This window comes from Mustela lutreola, chromosome 13 (assembly GCF_030435805.1).
Source record: "Mustela lutreola isolate mMusLut2 chromosome 13, mMusLut2.pri, whole genome shotgun sequence".
Classification (NCBI taxonomy): Eukaryota; Metazoa; Chordata; class Mammalia; order Carnivora; family Mustelidae; genus Mustela; species Mustela lutreola.
In genome coordinates, this window is record NC_081302.1 from 33,899,491 (window position 1) to 33,910,362 (window position 10,872).

Genomic DNA, 10,872 nt, shown 5'->3' on the forward strand with positions numbered 1-10,872 from the left:
CTAGGGGCTGGCAACACAGATGCACTTACTGATTAATGCTGGTCCTCTCCAGTGTTCGATCGAAGGGCCGTGAAGTTACGGGAAGGTCCTTGCAAGCCCTTAAAGATCTTCTTACTCTGCCATGGTCCAGAAGAAGCAAGCTCATTTTCATATCATTTTGTTTGAAACTAATAGAATTTCTTGGTTAGAGCCATTTGGGGTTTAGAGAAAAGGGGAGCAGAAAGTATAGAGAGATCTCATTTATTCCCCATCCTACCCTCACTGCCCGAAGTATCTCCTACTCTTAACATTTTACATCGCTGTCGTGTCTTTGTCATTACTGGGGAGCCAACGTTGATACATTATTCTTTACCAAATAAATGCATTAGGCATCGTTCATTCTTTTTGTACATCCAGTGGGTTTTGACAGATGTGCATGTATCTACCATTATGATATACACAGCAGTAATTTCACTATTGTCCCCAAAATGCCCTGTGCCCTGCCTCTTCATCCTTCCTTCCCTTCCCCTGAATTTCTGGCCATCTTTGACTGTTTCGTAGTCTTGACTTTTCCAGAATGTCATGTAGTTGGAAGCCTACATACAATATTTAGCCTTGCCCCACTAGCTTCTTCCCCTTGGCAATATGCATGTCAGTTTCCTCCATCTTCTTTTGTGGCTTAGTAGCTCATTGCTTGTTACCGCTGAATGGTTCTCCATTGTCCATAGATAACGACAGATTGTGTATATAGTCCCCTATTGAAGGACATCTTAGTTGGTTCCAAGTTTCAGCAATAATGAGTAGACCTGCTATCAACATTTGTGTGCAAGTTTTTCTACAGACATAAGTTTTTGATTCATTTGGGTAAATACCAAGGAGCACAATTGCTGGATGATATGATAAGAGTATGTTTAGTATTGTAAGAAACTCACAAGCTATCTTACAAAGATGCTGTACCATTTTGCATTCTCACGAGCATTTTTTTTAAATGCTGAAAAAGTCGTTGGATGAAAGGGCACATTTCTATTATGAGTCACGAACATTTGCAAGTCTCTGTATTTTGTTTGCATCCAAAAGTTGGAGTTATTTGAATTTCCAAAAAACTCAAACTTACATTCCAAAAACTTCCTGCATCTGAAAGTTATTTCTTTCTATTATAAAGAGGGTAATGACCCACATGGGAAAATATTATTACAGGCATGAGAGGTCAAAAAAGTATTAAAAGAGAAAATTAGATAATTTTATTTTTAAAAAATTTGAAATCCAATATACGCCAAAAAATGGCAGATCATTCACAAAATATGAGAACCATAAAACCAATGCGGAAAAAATATTTCAACTGAAATGGTGCTGTGAAATGGGTCATTCTAAGAGACTATAAAGAAGAGTGAAAGGAAAATAAATGTTCATGGAATCAAAGTTACATTTGCTTATTTAGGTTACTTTAAGGTTGGATGATTGCATGTTCATTATTATATCTTACATAAGCCAGAAACCCATCATAAGAAATGTCAAATTTCTCATGAGCTTCTCTTGAGACAGGTTAGGATAGGAGAGTCAGGAAAGAAGGGAGAGGGGGATTGAGTAGTGACCATTTTGGAGCTCTCTTCTTGAAAAGAGAACAGTAATCTTTGAAAGATTGTCCTCACACTGACTAAGAGCTGGTAGACTGCAGTGGATTGGCTTTGCCTGAAAACTCCATGGCTCCTTATATGAAATTTGGCTAGAAAAATCCCAGTCTATGGTTGCTCAAGTAAACACCAAGCAAGCCCTTTAATGGTTGTCCAGTTTCCCAACAGGCCTGTAATTTGGGAAAAGTAATGAATTGTTGCCTTCCAAAGTGGTCAGGTATCCTCTGATTCAGACAGCAAGTACGTCGGCTTTGCTGACCATGAAACAAATGTACTAAGGGAAGGCTATAGAAGAAAGGGCAACAGACATGGCGGTGGGTAGAGTGGCCATTACCTGAGCAAACCCCAGGAAAGAAGTGCCTTCAGGGTCTCAGGGCAGCAACAATAAAAGAGTAGGTGTGGCCATTACCAGAGAGGACACCCTCCACCCCTGTAACGCTCCCTCCCCCCACTCCACTAGATTTCCACCTGCCTTTCCTTCAGTGGGTGATACAGATGCCTATTCCCTGCTGGCTTTTCCTAACCAGACAAATCCTCAGAAAGCCTTTGAACTGAGAGATGACAAGAGATGCCAACTGGGGGAAAGGGCGCCGTCCACAAGTTTAAGCAGAAGCAGATCTGATAGAGCAAAATATGTTGGGGCAAAGGCAAGTGCAGGGTGAAAATCCAAGGAATACTAGGTTTGAGAAGACACACACGGAGAAATAGGAAGAAAAAACAACAACAACAAGAAAACTGGCTGAGTTAAATCTGTTAACACCTAACAGATGATTAAAACAGAAAACTTGTCATTCTTAGGATATATGCAGCCTTAAGGTTTCACAAATATTGATTGCTAAAATGGGGCTGTAAAATTTTAACCCCTGTCTACTTGAGGTAATGGTTCCAGGTAGTTAGAGGCAGAGAAGAAAAGTCATGCTGGGCTGGGTCTGTTCCCAGCTTTGGAATTTGGCAGCTTTTTCAGAGTTTCACTCAAGTTCTCAGGTCAAAGGAATCAAGTAGAAAAGGTATTCATGTAAACACGCAGTGTTTTTCTGTGAGTAACAGACCTACTTCAGTTATTTATTTTAGATTTGCAAAAATGTTCTCATCCCAGTAGCTTCAGGGCATGTGACAATATAAAAATTGAGACTCTTTAGAAAAAAAATGTCTATGCTTCAGCCCTATCCACTACTTTTTTCCTTATCCCCTTGGGGCGGCGGGGAGAATTCTTGTAGATGGTTTGCATTATTTCCTAACTGCTGATGAATTTTACAAATGTCTTAGGATACTTCACCACTAAAGAATAGTCTTTATCAGGAGGGGATGATAATTTTTTTTATGACCCACTATAGATTATAAAATCTATAAAATCTGTAGAATCTGAAAGTTTTCCCTTTACACTTTCTTCAAATACTTTTTCAGAGGTTATGATGTCTCATTCTCTCCATGGTTCTGGTGTTTTCTCTGCTCTTTCTACAGAGTTTATCATTCACTGCATCTATTGACAAGTGAGACCTTGGAAATCTAATGCAAGGCACCAGACTCTTAGGGAAGCTCTACTTGGCTTGGCTTCATTTAGAAGGAGGGACTTCTGTGGTTAGTCATCTGAATATATTATGCATAAAAGAATTTGCATTAGAACTCTGACACTGTTTTTCTTGCAGAAATGGACATCCGTGAGGGAAGTAATGCATCATAGGTAAGCTTTAGATGGTTAACATTTTGGCCTTTCTAGATGCCATCATTATCCTAGTTCCTAGATGTCAGTTGTTGTCAAATATTTGCTTCTGGTTTTATAAAACTGGGCTTTTCATGACTCATTTAAGATCGCTAAGAGACAGTCTGTGGATATTTATGGGCTCCTGCGGTATACAATTCATAGTAGTGGTGCTATTTCAAGGTAAATAATAGAATAGGGAATAAAATACTTTATCTCTTCTGTCAAATAGTTTTTCATATCTTTGGAGGAAAAAATATTAACAAAAAAAGGCAATTTAAGGCAACTGTTAAACACGTGCAAAATAATATAATGGTCTCTGGACCGTGGGTAGATGCAGAAACAGAACTGAGAAGAAAGTGGAATGGGTTGGATTAAGTTGCGATGACTTCCTGGAATACTTGAGTTTTGACCCAGATTTTAATGGTTAGGTAGAAAATGGGAGGCATGATTAGCAGAAGAAAGAGCATGTTAAGGCAAGAAGGATTTAGCAAGTCTAGGATGTGGAATTCGCAAGTGAATTAGACAAAGGGAATGTACATGATATGAACAGGAAAATGGACATAACTAATGAACTTCTACTTTAAATGCAGTTGAAATTTTGTTTCGAAATTGGCTTTTCTTGTATTAGTTAGGACTTTGAAGTTCAAATCATGTAAATCAAGTTGGCATAGTTAAAGTGAAAAAAAAAAGGATTTATTGTATGGATTCTGGGCAACCCCTAGAACCCTGAAAGGTCTAAGGGAAATTAAACAAACAAACAAACATACATACATATGAGCATTCATAATATGCCAGAAAAAGGATAGTCACGGAGAACCTCTCCAAAGCCCCCAATTCCCCACCAAAATCGTCTTTTGGTCTTTCTGCTTCTGTTTCTTTCCCTCTGTCTCTCCAAGCTATTTTACCCGCTTCCTGATCTATGTGGCCCAAGTATGTGTATCTTCTTCATATCCCAGATTAAGGTTGGACTCTCTTGGGCTCCATTCAAAATGGTCAAGAAAGTGACTCTGCCAAGCTCAGCTGATGTCTGGTGCCTGTCCCTGGACCAGTAACACTGGAATCTAACAGACATCCTCACAATGCGTAAAGATGGCTGACAGAAACTTGCTCCTGGGACTGAGTGAATGAACGTAAAGGACAAATCCCTAAGAAGGGAGGTCAATGTGTGTCTACTACATATATATATATATATATATATATATATATATATATATATACTCTCATTCTTTTTTTTTTGTTTATTTTAAAAATTTTATTTACTTATTTGACAGAGAGAGATCACAAGTAGGCAGAGAGAGGCAGGCAGAGAGAGAGGAAGGGAAGCAGGCTCCCTGCTGAGCAGAGAGCCCGATGCGGGACTCGATCCCAGGACCCTGCGACCATGACCTGAGCCAAAGGCAGCGGCTTAACACACTGAGCCACCCAGGCGCCCCTACTCTCATTCTTAATTCCACTGGATTCACACATATAACAGCTATAAAATATTTAATTTTTTAATGAATTGGGCTGCTTTAATGAATTATTAGGAAGCCTGGAAATACACTCCCCATTTGAAGGATAGCATGTCTTGTGGCAGAGTCATGCTGATCGGACCAGTTGAGGTAGGCTCAGCTCTGGAATTGGAAAATAGGGGACTGAGCGTTCTGGTACAAGATGGCTGAAGGGCCATCCTTACTGAATAACAGACTTACCACTTGATCAAATTGAGTAGACGAAACACAGTTGCATTTTTAAAGCTTTATTGAAGTAGAACTGATATATTAAAACTTGCAATGTTAAGGTATACATCTTGATGAGTCAGACACGTGCACATCTGTGATACCATCACCAGAACTTAAGTACCAGACACAGTCATTATCTCCACAAATTTCCTTGTGTTCTTTCATGTGTTGTTGCTGCTATTGTTGTTTATGAGGCCACTTAACAAGGGACCTATCATCTCGAGATATTTCAAAGTGCACAATACTCTATGGTTAACCATACGGTTCAATGATTTTTTATAGATCCCAGATATGAAAGGTAAAATAAGGTCCATCATGAAAAAGGAATTAAGAGGTCCTTGTGTTTAAGACTCAGAAGATGTTAAATGTTCCACTCATAGACATCTTATTCTGGAATTTGTTCTTGATTTATAGCATATAAATATACCTATTTTTGAAAAATGAGAATTAGAGTAAAATGTAATTTCTCATTCTTATCAATCTTTTTCTGAGTGTGTCCACTATTACTTCAAGTATTTATGGACTTTGTTAAGCTCTTTGAACTCTGTTGACTTATTTACATGTAGGTTTCTTTTTGCCACGAAAACTTCTTTGCTGCTAAAAGAAAATCCACTTGATGGGCCCAATGTGATGTCCTGTCAATAAACACTACACTAATTCATTTTCTCTATATGCCTGGAAGGCTCTAAGGGAGGTACTATGTTTAGAATAATAGGTATCAGAATGGTCAGTCCTAAATAAAACTGATGTCTAAAAATCAAGCTGGCAATGAACAATGCTAATCAGCCACGAGTCATCCTCTCTGCTGTGGACACAACACTCTCGTGGCTCTGGCTTCTGACTCCACACCTGTAGGTTACCAGAATACGTGGAGGTCAAAGTACTATTGGTAGGTTCTACCGCTTTGGGTTCTATCTTTAATTAGCCTCATACAGTATCCTATGAAAAAAAATTCAACCTCAAGAAATGATTTAATTCTTCTCATGGCAGAGAACATTAGGATTCATTTTAACATTATCTGTCCCTCTTCTAAAAGAGCAATAAAAAAATAAAACTGCATAACAGACCTATGATTGTTGCTTCATTTCAACAAGAGATAAGATGAAAGAAGAAACTTGAAGTCAATAGACTGAGAGGAAAATATACAGGGTATACCTTAAAAGATTCTTACTACGTCTTAAAATAGAATCTATCAATCAACATCATCCCTGGTTTGTTCAAAGGAAAGTAAGTAGTTATTTTGCAGCTTATTTTTCTACTACCTAACGATGAATTGGGACTGGGCCCCACTCGGGAGGCTGACATGACTGGAAATGTTCTTCATGCAGGCTGGGAAGTCAAAGGAGCACCTCTGAAAGCCTCGGTCTTACTCTGGAAGTTCTCCAAGATTATATGAAACCAAGAAAAAAGGACATGAGAGAGAAGACAGGGAAGCTGATGTTTCAAGCTCAAACAGGCCGGATTGTGTTTCAGTCTGAAGGAACAAGCATGGGCAGCAAGCCTGCGGCCTCCGGGAGGCAGAGGGAACAGAGTAAGGAGGAAGCCCTGAGACGCAGGCTCCGTGAAGCAAGAAACCCGGTGCCTGAAATAATGCCTGCCGCGGTGTGGAGGCTCAGGTACTATGTGTAAAATGATAAATGGTTGGCTGAATAATGAATGCACAAAATGTGAATTTGTACAATTCCGTACATAAAATAGATGTCCCCTTTGTTTCAACCGTGTCAACCTCAGCTTCAAATGGCTTTTAAAAATCTCTGACGATACCAGAGTGGAAATACACAGGGCGGAAAAGGGTAAAGGCAAGAGTGAGAGCTTACACTGTGCAAGAGGCCTTTCCTTTCACATTTCATTATAATGATCATCTCCATTATGATCACAGTAATTATGCTTCCATTAAGTGTAGATTCTGTCTCTGATTTTTTTCTCTACTGCTTGAGTGTACTGTGTTTTCTCTTCTTTTTAAAGAAAAACTTCGGAAATAATACCAAATAAAATCAAATGTGTAATATTATCATAATAACGAATGCATCTTCCCCATTAAAGGTATTTTCTTTAAGAATAGTATTTTCCATTTACTATTTCTTTTTTTTTTTTTTAAGATTTTATTTATTTATTTGTCAGAGAGAGAGAGAGTGAGAGCAAGCACAGGCAGACAGAGTGGAAGGCAGAGTCAGAGGGAGAAGCAGGCTCCCTGCGGAGCAAGGAGCCCGATGTGGGACTCGATCCCAGGACGCTGGGATCATGACCTGAGCCGAAGGCAGCTGCTTAACCAACTGAGCCACCCAGGCATCCCTCCATTTACTATTCCTTAATCCTGAAAGATATCCTATTGCCAGAATTAAACTCCCCCCCCCCCGGCCCCCAGTATTTGACTCCTCACCCTTCTCTGACCCCATATTATAATCTCAATCTCACCTCTTTCTGTGTTTTCACCACTCTAATCACACCAACTTTTCTCTTGTCTCGTGCCACTTTATTTATTAGATTTGGGTGGTGTTTAGCCTCCCATCTAGATAGTATCCCCTTTTCTTATGAGTTGCTACTCTCACTTTCAATTTCTAGTTCAAGTTGGAATGCTCCCTTTTTATCTGTTCAGTCCTCTTTCACAAAGCTTTGATTGCATTTATAATTTTTAGAACAAGGTTAGTGTTTGGGGTAGTCTGCATAGTTTTTTGTTTGTTTGTTTTTTGTTTTTTATTTTTAGGGTAGGCATTTGATAAATATTTGTTGATTTTTTTCCCTCTGGCTGTGATCTTGTGTATTTTCATAGCTACATTTAATTCAGCTATAGTCTAGATAGGAATAGGTGATGTGACTATACATTCTCTATGAGCACATTATGGAACACAATTTTCTCCATTCTTCTGAAGTAGGAGCATAGGATCTGCAGCCAAAGAGTTTTGTTCATTACAATGTAGAATATTATAATTTCCAAATTTCATCAATCTTGTGTTTTTCTTTGATTTTTCTTTCTGTTGAGTGATGAATATCAGTCACACCAGGTCAGAACTAAAAGTCTTTGCTTGAGGGACGCCTCGGTGGCTCAGTGGGTTAAGTAAGCCTCTGCCTTCAACTCAGGTCATGATCTCAGGGTCCTTGGATAGAGCCCTGCATTGAACTCCACATGGAGCCCTGCATCAGGCTCTCCAATCAGCAGGAAGCCAGCCTCCCCCCAACTCTGCCCCACCTGCCTCTCTGCCTATTTGCAATCTCTCTCTCTGTGTCAAATAAATAAATAAAATCTTTAAAAAAAAAAAAAAGTCTTTGCTTGAGTTTACAAACTTTACAATGGTTTTTTCAGAAGCAACATCTGGCTATATGAAGGACTTCCCAAGACAGCTGCAGGCGATGCTGCATGAGTGACCGCGGGTTACCCTGAGTTCAAACTGCTGGAGGGTTCTGCTTGTACCGTGACTTTCTCTTCTGCAGTTGTCTCCTACTCTTCAGCTGTCCTTCCGATAAGTTCCAAGTCACTCTCTGATGACAATGTCTTGGAGTTAGAAAGCTCTTTCTGTGGCCAGATGTGGTACTATGCCAAATTTAACACTGATAGTGCCATAGTGATAAAAAGATGATTAATATTTGTAATATAATTTACTGAAAATGCATGCTTCTGGTTTTTGATAATGGGAAAGTAGCATATATGAAAATAATCCTCCTGCCATTGACAATTATAAACTGTAGACAAAATATAAAACACAACTGCTTGAAAGTACTGATGAGCAACTGAAATTAGGCAGGAAATGGAAGCAATATGATCCTTGAAATAAGGGAAAGAAACTGGACAAGATTTTATATATTCACATAAATTATGAATAAATACTTAATATGTATTTATATCATATAAATATTATATAAATTATACATCATAAATATATTTAAATTATATCAAATACTAAATTATTAAATACATATTTTTATGTCTGGCATATATTTAATATATATTTATATTACATAAATATATAAATTAAATATTATAAATATATTGAATACTATATTACATATTAAGTATTCTAAATATTATATAAATAGATATTTGTATTACATAGTTGATATTTATATGTAAATATATAAATCGTAAATATTTATTTATTTATTTTCTTTTGGGGGCAATCCCCAGTCCCTGCAGCGTATGGAGTCTAGAACTCAATCAGAGAAGAGAAATCCTGTGCTGAGAAGTCAGAAATCAGAGTTTAGGGCTGTCAGAACAGCTGGAAATTGAAGGAAGAAATTCTGAAATGAAGCAGTTACCAATAAGGACAGATCCTCAAATCTGCACACAAACTACCTTCAGATTCTTAGCTAAATCCTGAACTGCACAAATGAGAAATAAGAATGCAATAGACCTGAGGCGCCTGACTGGCTCAGTTGGTGGAGTTCTCAACTCTTGATCTCAGGGTTGTGAGTTTGAGCCCTACATGGGGTACAGAAACTACTTAGAAAAAGAATGCCGTGATTTTAGTAGAACTCGAATGCAGGAAGGCTGAAAGAACTAGCAGAGATTTCAACATCTCCTGCCTACTTTTGGGGCAGCAGAATTTGACAATCCAGTCTCATTAAGTTAATGGGGCTTGGCATACATCTTAGTAAAACCCTAGAAGGGCCACACTTTAGGAGTAAGAATCACATCCCCCTGGGGATAAAAATATATGTATATAAAAAATATATGTTTATAAAAAATAAAAAAAAAAAAAAAAACTAAAATAGATCCACCCTAACAAAGCTCAAATCTAAAACTAAATATTGGCAGAACTAAGGTGATCCAGTTTAACTGCCTGCTAAAACAGAAGCAAGCAAGCAAAAAGCCCTCAATACTTTTCAGAGGAAATTGCAGAATACAGAATCTCTAAAATGTATCATCATGCACAATATGGATATATAAATGTAGCCAGTATATACAACGGAATAGTATTTAGACAGGAGAGAGAAGAAATCTCGTCATTTACAATAGCACGGATGGAACTTGAGGACGTTTTGCTAAATGAAATAAGCCCAAAAGAGAAAGACAAATTCTTCATAGTATCACTTATATGTGCAATCTAAAAAAAGAATGAAAAAGGAAAAAACAACCCTCAAACTCTTGGAAACAGTAGAAAAGTGGTTGCTGAGGGGTATGGCAGAAATAGGTTGCTGAACGAGTACAAACATTGAGCTATAAGATGAATAATGTAGGGGGATATAGCCTGAGACACAGTGACCTCAGTATTACACTGTATTCTATTACTGAAATGTACTGACAGTAGAACTTGAATGTTCTCGCACGTACACAAAAAACATAAACATGTGAGGTGATGGATATGTTAGCGACACGAGAGGGGTCCTTTTACAGTGTCTGTCAAATCACCACGATACACACTTTAAGTTTCTTACAATTTTTTTCTGTCAATTCTACCTCAATAAAGTTGAAAAAAAAAAAAGAGAGAGAGAGAACATTTTAGAAAAGCAAAAGTAGAGATAATTAGTTGCCAGCAAATCCACGCCACAAGAAAGGCGAAAGTTCTTTGGGCTGAAGAGAAATAATACCAGATGGAAATTACAGGAAGGCATGAGGGATATATAAAATATGTTTGTGGATCAATAGAAAAGATTATTTTTCCTCCTTTTCTAATTGTCTAACAGACAATTGGCTGTTAAAAGCAAAAATAATAATTATTCCTAGGTTATAATTTATTAAAAGCTTACTTTGTACTAAGCACCATCCTGTGTTTTACAAATGTTCATTTGTATAATCCCTCAATAAGACAACAAGATGCAGAGATGTGTAGGAACTTGACCAAAGTCACAATTAGTAGTCATTTAGGAGTGTAATGGTTCAAATATGGGTTTTGGAGCTAAATAG